The sequence below is a fragment of the Salvelinus namaycush genome, chromosome 2, assembly GCF_016432855.1.
Source record: "Salvelinus namaycush isolate Seneca chromosome 2, SaNama_1.0, whole genome shotgun sequence".
NCBI lineage: Eukaryota > Metazoa > Chordata > Actinopteri > Salmoniformes > Salmonidae > Salvelinus > Salvelinus namaycush.
In genome coordinates, this window is record NC_052308.1 from 40,421,752 (window position 1) to 40,434,087 (window position 12,336).

The following is a 12,336-nucleotide window of genomic DNA, read 5'->3' on the forward strand; positions in this document are numbered from 1 at the left end:
CACATGGTACTTGTGCTGATTCATTGACTTCGCTGTGTAAAGGCGAGATTGCAACATCAAAATTCTGACCACGACGGATTTGAACACGCAACCTTCTGATCTGGAGTCAGACGCGCTACCGTTGCGCCACGAGGTCTTGGAAGAATCGCATTTACAGGGGGGATGCCTAGTTCAGATTTCGTTGACTGTATCATTTGGAATGAAGGCCTGTGTCTCTGGGGAAATGTACGATCTGACGTGACATGGCACACTGCAAAAGTCTTTCTATAATTGCAATTTCCGTCACTTTCCATGACATGTTCACCTGTGACAATACAATCCCATAGCCAAAACAGCTTAGTCTGAAAACTTTAGGATTTTTAATCTGAACCTCCAGTTTAAACTCCCTGTTTGAAGACTGATTTAAGTCTGTCAATCACACAGCATCATCTGATTTAGGAATTTGCAGTGTGCCATGCTTTTGTGAGAGACGACTGTCATCTAAAGCATCATCGGATTGGTCGTTGTTTAGCAACATTTGACTGTAAAGCCACATTGGTACTTGTGCTGATTCATTGACTTCGCTGTGTAAAGGCAGAGATTGCAACATCAAAATTCTGACCACGACGTGATTTGAACACGCAACCTTCTGATTTGGAGTCAGACGCGCTACCGTTGCGCCACGAGGTCTTGGAAGAATTGCATCTACGGGGGGATGCCTAGTTCAGATTTCGTTGACTGTATCATTTGGAATGAAGGCCTGTGTCTCTGGGGAAATGTACGATCTGACGTGCATGGCACACTGCAAAGTCTTTCTATAATTGCAATTTCCGTCACTTTCCATGACATGTTCACCTGTGGACAATACAATCCCATAGCCAAAACAGCTAGTCTGAGAAACTTTAGGATTTTAATCTGAACCTCAGGTTTAAACTCCCTGTTTGAAGACTGATTTAAGTCTGTCAATCACACAGCATCATCTGATTTAGGAATTTGCAGTGTGCCATGCTTTTGTGAGAGACGACTGTCATCTAAAGCATCATCGGATTGGTCGTTGTTTAGCAACATTTGACTGTAAAGCCACATTGGTACTTGTGCTGATTCATTGACTTCGCTGTGTAAAGGCAGAGATTGCAACATCAAAATTCTGACACGACGTGATTTGAACACGCAACCTTCTGATCTGGAGTCAGACGCGCTACCGTTGCGCCACGAGTCTTGGAAGAATCGCATCTACGGGGGGATGCCTAGTTCAGATTTCGTTGACTGTATCATTTGGAATGAAGGCCTGTGTCTCTGGGGAAATGTACGATCTGACGTGCATGGCACACTGCAAAAGTCTTTTCTTAATTGCAATTTCCGTCACTTTCCATGACATGTTACCTGTGGACAATACAATCCCATAGCCAAAACAGCTTAGTCTGAGAAACTTTAGGATTTTTAATCTGAACCTCCAGGTTTAAACTCCCTGTTTGAAGACTGATTTAAGTCTGTCAATCACACAGCATCATCTGATTTAGAATTTGCAGTGTGCCATGCTTTTGTGAGAGACGACTGTCATCTAAAGCATCATCGGATTGGTCGTTGTTTAGCAACATTTGACTGTAAAGCCACATTGGTACTTGTGCTGATTCATTGACTTCGCTGTGTAAAGGCAGAGATTGCAACATCAAAATTCTGACCACGACGTGATTTGAACACGCAACCTTCTGATCTGGAGTCAGACGCGCTACCGTTGCGCCACGAGGTCTTGGAAGAATCGCATTTAGGGGGATGCCTAGTTCAGATTTCGTTGACTGTATCATTTGGAATGAAGGCCTGTGTCTCTGGGAAATGTACGATCTGACGTGCATCTGCCCGGAGGTTAGGTATGAAACAATTAATAGAGCCCGGATAGCTCAGTCGTAGAGCATCAGACTTTAATCTGAGGTCCAGGGTCAAGTCCTGTTGGGGTCTTTAATGTTCACCTTCCTTCAGAAGCAGTCTTTCTATAATTGCAATTTTGTCACTTTCCATGACAGTTCACCTGTGACATACAATCCCATAGCCAAAACAGCTTAGTCTGAAAACTTTAGGATTTTTAATCTGAACCTCCAGGTTTAAACTCCCTGTTTGAAGACTGATTTAAGTCTGTCAATCACACAGCATCATCTGATTTAGGAATTTGCAGTGTGCCATGCTTTTGTGAGAGACGACTGTCATCTAAAGCATCATCGGATTGGTCGTTGTTTAGCAACATTTGACTGTAAAGCCACATTGGTACTTGTGCTGATTCATTGACTTCGCTGGTGTAAAGGCAGAGATTGCAACATCAAAATTCTGACCACGACGTGATTGAACACGCAACCTTCTGATCTGGAGTCAGACGCGCTACCGTTGCGCCACGAGGTCTTGGAAGAATCGCATTTAGGAGGGGGATGCCTAGTTCAGATTTCGTTGACTGTATCATTTGGAATGAAGGCCTGTGTCTCTGGGGAAATGTACGATCTGACGTGCATCTGCCCGGCAGGTTGTGTATGAAAACAATTAATCAGAGCCCGGATAGCTCGTCGGTAGAGCATCAGACTTTTAATCTGAGGGTCCAGGGTTCAAGTCCCTGTGGCGTTCTTTAATGTTCACCTTCCTTCAGAGCAGTCTTTCTATAATTGCAATTCTGTCACTTTCCATGACAGTTCACCTGTGGCATACAATCCCATAGCCAAACAGTTAGTCTAAAACTTTAGGATTTTAATCTGAACCTCCAGGTTTAAACTCTGTTTGAAGACTGATTTAAGTCTGTCAATCACACAGCATCATCTGATTTAGAATTTGCAGTGTGCCATGCTTTTGTGAGAGACGACTGTCATCTAAAGCATCATCGGATTGGTCGTTGTTTAGCAACATTTGACGTAAAGCCACATTGGTACTTGTGCTGATTCATTGACTTCGCTGTGTAAAGGCAGAGATTGCAACATCAAAATTCTGACCACGACGTGATTTGAACACGAACCTTCTGATCTGGAGTCAGACGCGCTACCGTTGGCCACGAGGTCTTGGAAGATAGCATCTATGGGGGATGCCTAGTTCAGATTTCGTTGACTGTATCATTGGAATGAAGGCCTGTGTCTCTGGGGAAATGTACGATCTGACGCCCACATGCAGGCACACTAGCAAAGTCTTTCTATAATTGCAATTTCCGTCACTTTCCATGACATGTTCACCTGTGGACAATACATCCCATAGCCAAAACAGCTTAGTCTGAGAAACTTAGGATTTTTAATCTGAACCTCCAGGTTTAAACTCCCTGTTTGAAGACTGATTTAAGTCTGTCAATCACACAGCATCATCTGATTTAGGAATTTTCAGTGTGCCAGCTTTTGTGAGAGACACTGTCATCTAAAGCATCATCGGTTGGTCGTTGTTTAGCAACATTTGACTGTAAAGCCACATTGGTACTTGTGCTGATTCATTGACTTCGCTGTGTAAAAGGCAGAGATTGCAACATCAAAATTCTGACCACGACGTGATTTGAACACGCAACCTTCTGATCTGGAGTCAGAAGCGCTACCGTTGCGCCACGAGGTCTTGGAAAATCGCATTTAGGGGGGATGCTAGTTCAGATTTCGTTGACTGTATCATTTGGAATGAGGCCTGTGTCTCTGGGGAAATGTACGATCTGACGTGCATCTGCCCGGCAGGTTAGTGTATGAAACAATTAATCAGAGCCCGGATAGCTCAGTCGGTAGAGCATCAGATTTTAATCGAGGGTCCAGGGTTCAAGTCCCTGTTTGGGTGGTTTTAATGTCACCTTCCTTCAGAAGCAGTCTTTCTATAATTGCATTTCGTCACTTTCCATGACATGTTCACCTGTGACATACAATCCCATAGCCAAACAGCTTAGTCTGAAACTTTAGGATTTTTAATCTGAACCTCCAGGTTTAAACTCCCTGTTTGAAGACTGATTTAAGTCTGTCAATCACACAGCATCATCTGATTTAGGAATTTGCAGTGTGCCATGCTTTTGTGAGAGACACTGTCATCTAAAGCATCACGGATTGGTCGTGTTTAGCAACATTTGACTGTAAAGCCACATTGGTACTTGTGCTGATTCATTGACTTCGCTGTGTAAAGGCAGAGATTGCACACATAAAATTCTGACCACACGTGATTTGAACACGCAACCTTCTGATCTGGAGTCAGACGCGCTACCGTTGCGCCACGAGGTCTGGAAGAATTGCATTTAGGGGGGATGCCTAGTTCAGATTCTCTTGACTGTATCATTTGGAATGAAGGCCTGTGTCTCTGGGGAAATGTACGATCTGACGTGCATGGCACACTGCAAGTCTTTCTATAATTGCAATTTCCGTCACTTTCCATGACATGTTCACCGTGGACAATACAATCCCATAGCCAAAACAGCTTAGTCTGAGAAACTTTAGGATTTTTAATCTGAACCTCCAGGTTTAAACTCCCTGTTTGAAGACTGATTTAAGTCTGTCAATCACACAGCATCATCTGATTTGGAATTTGCAGTGTGCCTGCTTTTGTGAGAGACACTGTCATCTAAAGCATCATCGGATTGGTCGTTGTTAGCAACATTTGACTGTAAAGCCACATTGGTACTTGTGCTGATTCTTGACTTCGCTGTGTAAAGGCAGAGATTGCAACATCAAAATCTGACCACGACGTGATTTGAACACGCAACCTTCTGATCTGGAGTCAGACGCGTACCGTTGCGCCACGAGGTCTTGGAAGAATCGCATTTACGGGGGGATGCCTAGTTCAGATTTCGTTGACTGTATCATTTGGAATGAAGGCCTGTGTCTCTGGGGAAATGTACGATCTGACGTGCATCTGCCCGGCAGGTTAGTGTATGAAACAATAATCAGAGCCCGGATAGCTCAGTCGGTAGAGCATCGACTTTAATCTGAGGTCCAGGTTCAAGTCCCTGTTTGGGTGTTCTTAATGTTCACCTTCCTCAGAAGCAAGTCTTTCTATAATGCAATTTCTGTCACTTTCCATGACATGTTCACCTGGACAATACAATCCCATAGCCAAAACAGCTTAGTCTGAGAAACTTTAGGATTTTTAATCTGAACCTCCAGGTTTTAAACTCCCTGTTTGAAGACTGATTTAAGTCTGTCAATCACACAGCATCATCTGATTTAGAATTTGCAGTGTGCCATGCTTTTGTGAGAGACACTGTCATCTGAAAGCATCACGGTTGGTCGTTGTTTAGCAACATTTGACTGTAAGCCACATTGTACTTGTGCTGATTCATTGACTTCGCTGTGTAAAAGGCAGAGATTGCAGACATCAAAATTCTGACCACGACGTGATTTGAACACGCAACCTTCTGATCTGGAGTCAGACGCGCTACCGTTGCGCCACGAGGTCTTGGAAGAATCGCATTTACGGGGGGATGCCTAGTTCAGATTTCGTTGACTGTATCATTTGGAATGAAGGCCTGTGTCTCTGGGGAAATGTACGATCTGACGTGCATGGCAACACTGCAAAGCTTTTCTATAATTGCAATTTCCGTCACTTTCCATGACATGTTCACCTGTGGACAATACAATCCCATAGCCAAAACAGCTTAGTCTGAGAAACTTTAGGATTTTTAATCTGAACCTCCAGGTTTAAACTCCTGTTTGAAGACTGATTTAAGTCTGTCAATCACACAGCATCATCTGATTTAGGAATTTGCAGTGTGCCATGCTTTGTGAAGACGACTGTCATCTAAAGCATCATCGGATTGGTCGTTGTTTAGCAACATTTGAACTGTAAAGCCACATTGGTACTTGTGCTGATTCATTGATTCCTGTGTAAAGGCAGAGATTGCAACATCAAAATCTGACCACGACGTGATTTGAACACGCAACCTTCTGATCTGGAGTCAGACGCGCTACCGTTGCGCCACGAGGTCTTGAAGAACGCATTTAGGGGGGATGCCTAGTTCAGATTTCGTTGACTGTATCATTTGGAATGAAGGCCTGTGTCTCTGGGGAAATGTACGATCTGACGTGCATCGCCGGCAGGTTAGTGTATGAAAACAATTAATCAGAGCCCGGATAGCTCAGTCGGTAGAGCATCAGACTTTTAATCTGAGGGTCCAGGTTCAAGTCCCTGTTTGGGTGTTCTTTAATGTTCACCTTCCTCAGAAGCAAGTCTTTCTATATTGAATTCTGTCACTTTCCATGAATGTTCACCTGTGACAATACAATCCCATAGCCAAAACAGCTTAGTCTGAAAACTTTAGGATTTTAATCTGAACCTCCAGGTTTAAACTCCTGTTTGAGAGATGATTTAAGTTGTCAATCACACAGCATCATCTGTTTAGGAATTTGCAGTGTGCCATGCTTTTGTGAGAGACACTGTCATCTAAAGCATCATCGGATTGGTCGTTGTTTGCAACATTTGACTGTAAAGCCACATTGGTACTTGTGCTGATTCATTGACTTTGCTGTGTAAAGGCAGAGATTGCAGACATCAAAATTCTGACCACGACGTGATTTGAACACACAACCTTCTGATTTGGAGTCAGACGCGCTACCGTTGCGCCACGAGGTCTTTGAAAAATTGCATTTACAGGGGGGATGCCTAGTTCAGATTTCGTTGACTGTATCATTTGGAATGAAGGCCTGTGTCTCTGGGGAAATGTACGATCTGACGTGCATGGCACACTGCAAAGTCTTTCTATAATTGCAATTTCCGTCACTTTCCATGACATGTTCACCTGTGGACAATACAATCCCATAGCCAAAACAGCTTAGTCTGAGAAACTTTAGGATTTTTAATCTGAGACTCCAGGTTTAAACTCCCTGTTTGAAGACTGATTTAAGTCTGTCAATCACACAGCATCATCTGATTTAGGAATTTGCAGTGTCCATGCTTTTGTGAGAGACGACTGTCATCTAAAGCATCATCGGATTGGTCGTTGTTTAGCAACATTTGACTGTAAAGCCACATTGGTACTTGTGCTGATTCATTGACTTCGCTGTGTAAAGGCAGAGTTGCACACATAAAATTCTGACCACGACGTGATTTGAACACGCAACCTTCTGATCTGGAGTCAGACGCGCTACCGTTGCGCCACGAGGTCTTGGAAGAATCGCATTTAGGGGGGATGCCTAGTTCAGATTTCGTTGACTGTATCATTTGGAATGAAGGCCTGTGTCTCTGGGGAAATGTACGATTCTGACGTGCATGGCACACTGGCAAAGTCTTTCTATAATTGCAATTTCCGTCACTTTCCATGACATGTTCACCTGTGGACAATACAATCCCATAGCCAAAACAGCTTAGTCTGAGAAACTTTGGATTTTTAATCTGAACCTCCAGTTTAAACTCCCTGTTTGAAGACTGATTTAAGTCTGTCAATCACACAGCATCATCTGATTTAGGAATTTGCAGTGTGCCATGCTTTTGTGAGAGACGACTGTCATCTAAAGCATCATCGGATTGGTCGTTGTTTAGCAACATTTGACTGTAAAGCCACATTGGTACTTGTGCTGATTCATTGACTTCGCTGTGTAAAGGCAGAGATTGCACACATCAAAATTCTGACCACGACGTGATTTGGACACGCAACCTTCTGATCTGGAGTCAGACCGCTACCGTTGCGCCACGAGGTCTTGGAAGAATCTACTTAGGGGGATGCCTAGTTCAGATTTCGTTGACTGTATCATTGGAATGAAGGCCTGTGTCTCTGGGGAAATGTACGATCTGACAGTGCATGGCCACACTGCAAAGTCTTTCTATTAAAATTGCCAATTTCGTCACTTTCCATGACATGTTCACCTGTGGACAATACAATCCCATAGCCAAACAGCTTAGTCTGAGAAACTTTAGGATTTTAATCTGAACCTCCAGGTTTAAACTCCCTGTTTGAAGACTGATTTAAGTTGTCAATCACACAGCATCATCTGATTTAGGAATTTGCAGTGTGCCATGCTTTTGTGAGAGACGCTGCATCTAAAGCATCATCGGATTGGTCTGTGTTTAGCAACATTTGACTGTAAAGCCACATTGGTACTTGTGCTGATTCTTGACTTCGCTGTTAAAAGCAGAGATTGCACACATCAAAATTCTGACCACGACGTGATTTGAACACCCAACCTTCTGATCTGGAGTCAGACGCGCTACCGTTGCCCACAGAGTCTTGGAAGAATTCATTAGGGGGGATGCCTAGTTCAGATTTCGTTGACTGTATCATTTGGAATGAAGGCCTGTGTCTCTGGGGAAATGTACGATCTGACGTGCATCTGCCCGCAGGTAGGTGTATGAAAACAATTAATCAGACGCGGTAGCTCAGTCGGTAGAGCATCAGACTTTTAATCTGAGGTCCAGGGTTCAAGTCCTGTTGGGCTTCTTTAATGTTCACCTTCCTTCAGAAGCAGTCTTTCTATAATTGCAATTTCTGTCACTTTCCATGACATGTTCACCTGTGGACATACATCCCATAGCCAAAACAGCTTATCTGAAAACTTTAGGATTTTAATCTGAACCTCCAGGTTTAAACTCCCTGTTTGAAGACTGATTTAAGTCTGTCAATCACACAGCATCATCTGATTTAGGAATTTGCAGTGTGCCATGCTTTTGTGAGAGACGACTGTCATCTAAAGCATCATCGGATTGGTCGTTGTTAGCACATTTGACTGTAAAGCCACATTGGTACTTGTGCTGATTCATTGACTTCGCTGTGTAAAGGCAGAGATTCAACATCAAAATTCTGACCACGACGTGATTTGAACACGCAACCTTTGATCTGGAGTCAGACGCGCTACCGTTGGCCACGAGGTCTTGGAAGATATCTATGGGGGGATGCCTAGTTCAGATTTCGTTGATGTATCATTGGAATGAGGCCTGTGTCTCTGGGGAAATGTACGATCTGACGTGCATCTGCCCGGCAGGTTAGGTGTAGAAAACAATTAATCAGAGCCCGGATAGTCAGTCGGTAGGCATCAGACTTTAATCTGAGGGTCCAGGGTCAAGTCCCTGTTGGGCGTCTTTAATGTTCACCTTCCTTCAGAAGCAAGTCTTTCTATAATTGCAATTTCTGTCACTTTCCATGACATGTTCACCTGTGGACAATACAATCCCATAGCCAAAACAGCTAGTCTGAAAACTTTAGGATTTTAATCTGAACCTCCAGGTTAACTCCCTGTTTGAAGACTGATTTAAGTCTGTCAATCACACAGCATCATCTGATTTAGAATTTGCAGTGTGCCAGCTTTTGTGAGAGACGACTGTCATCTAAAGCATCATGGATTGGTCGTTGTTTTATGCAACATTTGACTGTAAAGCCACATTGGTACTTGTGCTGACATTGACTTCGCTGTGTAAAGGCAGAGATTGCAACATCAAAATTCTGACACGACGTGATTTGAACACACCTTCTGATCTGGAGTCAGACGCGTACCGTTGCGCCACGAGGTCTTGGAAGAATTGCATCTAGGGGGTGATGCCTAGTTCAGATTTCGTTGACTGTATCATTTGGAATGAAGGCCTGTTGCTCTCGGGGAAATGTACGATCTGACGTGCATGGCACACTGCAAAGTCTTTCTATAATTGCAATTTCAGTCACTTTCCAGACATACATGTTCACCTGTGGACAATCAATCCCATAGCCAAAACAGCTTAGTCTGAGAACTTTGGATTTAATCTGAACCTCCAGGTTTAAACTCCCTGTTTGAAGACTGATTTAAGTCTGTCAATCACACAGCATCATCTGATTTAGGAATTTGCAGTGTGCCATGCTTTTGTGAGAGACGACTGTCATCTAAAGCATCATCGGATTGGTCGTTGTTAGCAACATTTGACTGTAAAGCCACATTGGTACTTGTGCTGATTCATTGACTTCGCTGTGTAAAAAGGCAGAGATTGCACACATCAAAATTCTGACCACGACGTGATTTGAACACGCAACCTTCTGATCTGGAGTCAGACGCGGTACCGTTGCCCACAGGTCTTGGAAGAATTGCATCAGGGGGGATGCCTAGTTCAGATTTCGTTGACTGTCATTTGGAATGAAGGCCTGTGTCTTGGGGAAATGTACGATCTGACGTGCATCTGCCCGGCAGGTTAGGTGTATGAAAACAAATAAGCCCGGATAGCTCAGTCGGTAGAGCATCAGACTTTAATCTGAGGTCCAGGTCAAGTCCCTGTTGGGGTTTTTTAATGTTCACCTTCCTTCAGAAGCAAGTCTTTTATAATTGCAATTTCTGTCACTTTCCATGACATGTTCACCTGTGGACAATACAATCCCATAGCCAAAACAGCTTAGTCTGAGAAACTTTAGGATTTTTAATCTGAACCTCCAGGTTTAAACTCCCTGTTTGAAGACTGATTTAAGTCTGTCAATCACACAGCATCATCTGATTTAGGAATTTGCAGTGTGCCATGCTTTTGTGAGAGAAGACTGTCATCTAAAGCATCATCGGATTGGTCGTTGTTAGCAACATTTGAACTGTAAAGCCACATTGGTACTTGTGCTGATCATTGACTTCGCTGTGTAAAGGCAGAGATTGCAACATCAAAAATTCTGACCACGACGTGATTTGAACACGCAACCTTCTGATCTGGAGTCAGACCGCTACCGTTGCGCCAAGAGGTCTTGGAAGAATTGCATTTACGGGGGGATGCCTAGTTCAGATTTCGTTGACTGTATCATTTGGAATGAAGGCCTGTGTCTCTGGGGAAATGTACGATCTGACGTGCATGGCACACTGCAAAGTTCTTCTATAATTGCAATTTCCGTCACCATGTGTTCACTCTGGACAATACAATCCCATAGCCAAAACAGCTTAGTCTGAGAAACTTTAGGATTTTTAATCTGAACCTCCAGGTTTAAACTCCCTGTTTGAGAGATGATTTAAGTCTGTCAATCACACAGCATCATCTGAATGGAATTTGCAGTGTGCCATCTTTTGTGAGAGACGACTGTCATCTAAGCATCATCGGATTGGTCGTTGTTTAGCAAATTTGAACTGTAAAGCCACATTGGTACTTGTGCTGATTCATTGACTTCGCTGTGTAAAGGCAGAGATTGCAGACATCAAAATTCTGACCACGACGTGATTTGAAAACGCAACCTTCTGATCTGGAGTCAGACACGCTACCGTTGCGCCACGAGGTCTTGGAAGAATCTCATTTACGGGGGGATGCCTAGTTCAGATTTCGTTGACTGTATCATTTGGAATGAAGGCCTGTGTCTCTGGGGAAATGTACGATCTGACGTGCATGGCACACTGCCAAAGTCTTTCTATAATTGCAATTTCCTCACTTTCCATGACATGTTCACCTGTGGACAATACAATCCCATAGCCAAAACAGCTTTGAGAAACTTTAGGATTTTTAATCTGAACCTCCAGGTTTAAACTCCCTGTTTGAAGACTGATTTAAGTCTGTCAATCACACAGCATCATCTGATTTAGGAATTTTCAGGTGCCATGCTTTTGTGAGAGACGACTGTCATTAAAGCATCATCGGATTGGTCGTTGTTTAGCAACATTTGAACTGTAAAGCCACATTGGTACTTGTGCTGATTCATTGACTTCGCTGTGTAAAGGCAGAGATTGCACATCAAAATTCTGACCACATGATTTGAACACGCAACCTTCTGATCTGGAGTCAGACGCGCTACCGTTGGCCACGAGGTCTTGGAAATCGCATTTACGGGGGGGATGCCTATTTCAGATTTCGTTGACTGTATATTGGAATGAAGGCCTGTGTCTCTGGGGAAATGTTACGATTCTGACGTGCATGGCACACTGCAAAGTCTTTCTATAATTGCAATTTCCGTCACTTTCCATGACATGTTCACCTGTGGACAATACAATCCCATAGCCAAAACAGCTTAGTCTGAGAAACTTATGATTTTTAATCTGAACCTCCAGGTTTAAACTCCCTGTTGAAGACTGATTTAAGTCTGTCAATCCACAGCATCATCTGATTTAGGAATTTGCAGTGTGCCAGCTTTTGTGAGAGACGACTGTCCTCTAAAGCATCATGGATTGGTCGTTGTTTAGCAACATTTGAACTGTAAAGCCACATTGGTACTTGTGCTGATTCATTGACTTCGCGTGTAAAGGCAGAGATTGCAACATCAAAATTCTGACCACGACGTGATTTGAACACGCAACCTTCTGATTCGGAGTCAGACGCGCTACCGTTGCGCCACGAGGTCTTGGAAGAATGCATTACGGGGGGGATGCCTAGTTCAGATTTCGTTGACTGCATTTGGAATGAAGGCCTGTGTCTCTGGGGAAATGTACGATCTGACGTGCATGGCACACTGCAAAGTCTTTCTTTAATTGCAATTTCCGTCACTTTCCATGACCTGTTCACCTGTGGACCATACAATCCCATAGCCAAAAC

The 12,336-nt window shown here is 43.5% G+C and overlaps 9 non-coding genes across 9 annotated transcripts; 1 reads left to right on the plus strand and 8 right to left on the minus strand.

Moving 5' to 3' along the window:
- Positions 1 to 597: 597 nt before the first annotated feature.
- Positions 598 to 669, minus strand: trnaw-cca. The gene has a single exon. It is a non-coding gene; the product is annotated as a tRNA-Trp (tRNA).
- Positions 670 to 1,657: 988 nt separating this feature from the next.
- On the minus strand, positions 1,658 to 1,729 carry trnaw-cca. Its single transcript has one exon. It is a non-coding gene; the product is annotated as a tRNA-Trp (tRNA).
- A 1,742-nt stretch (positions 1,730 to 3,471) lies between these two features.
- Positions 3,472 to 3,543, minus strand: trnaw-cca. Its single transcript has one exon. It is a non-coding gene; the product is annotated as a tRNA-Trp (tRNA).
- Positions 3,544 to 5,283: 1,740 nt separating this feature from the next.
- trnaw-cca lies at positions 5,284 to 5,355 on the minus strand. The gene has a single exon. It is a non-coding gene; the product is annotated as a tRNA-Trp (tRNA).
- Positions 5,356 to 5,812: 457 nt separating this feature from the next.
- trnaw-cca lies at positions 5,813 to 5,884 on the minus strand. The gene has a single exon. It is a non-coding gene; the product is annotated as a tRNA-Trp (tRNA).
- A 139-nt stretch (positions 5,885 to 6,023) lies between these two features.
- trnak-uuu lies at positions 6,024 to 6,095 on the plus strand. The gene has a single exon. It is a non-coding gene; the product is annotated as a tRNA-Lys (tRNA).
- Positions 6,096 to 6,456: 361 nt separating this feature from the next.
- On the minus strand, positions 6,457 to 6,528 carry trnaw-cca. Its single transcript has one exon. It is a non-coding gene; the product is annotated as a tRNA-Trp (tRNA).
- A 460-nt stretch (positions 6,529 to 6,988) lies between these two features.
- trnaw-cca lies at positions 6,989 to 7,060 on the minus strand. Its single transcript has one exon. It is a non-coding gene; the product is annotated as a tRNA-Trp (tRNA).
- A 5,013-nt stretch (positions 7,061 to 12,073) lies between these two features.
- On the minus strand, positions 12,074 to 12,145 carry trnar-ccg. The gene has a single exon. It is a non-coding gene; the product is annotated as a tRNA-Arg (tRNA).
- Between the last annotated feature and the right edge of the window lie 191 nt (positions 12,146 to 12,336).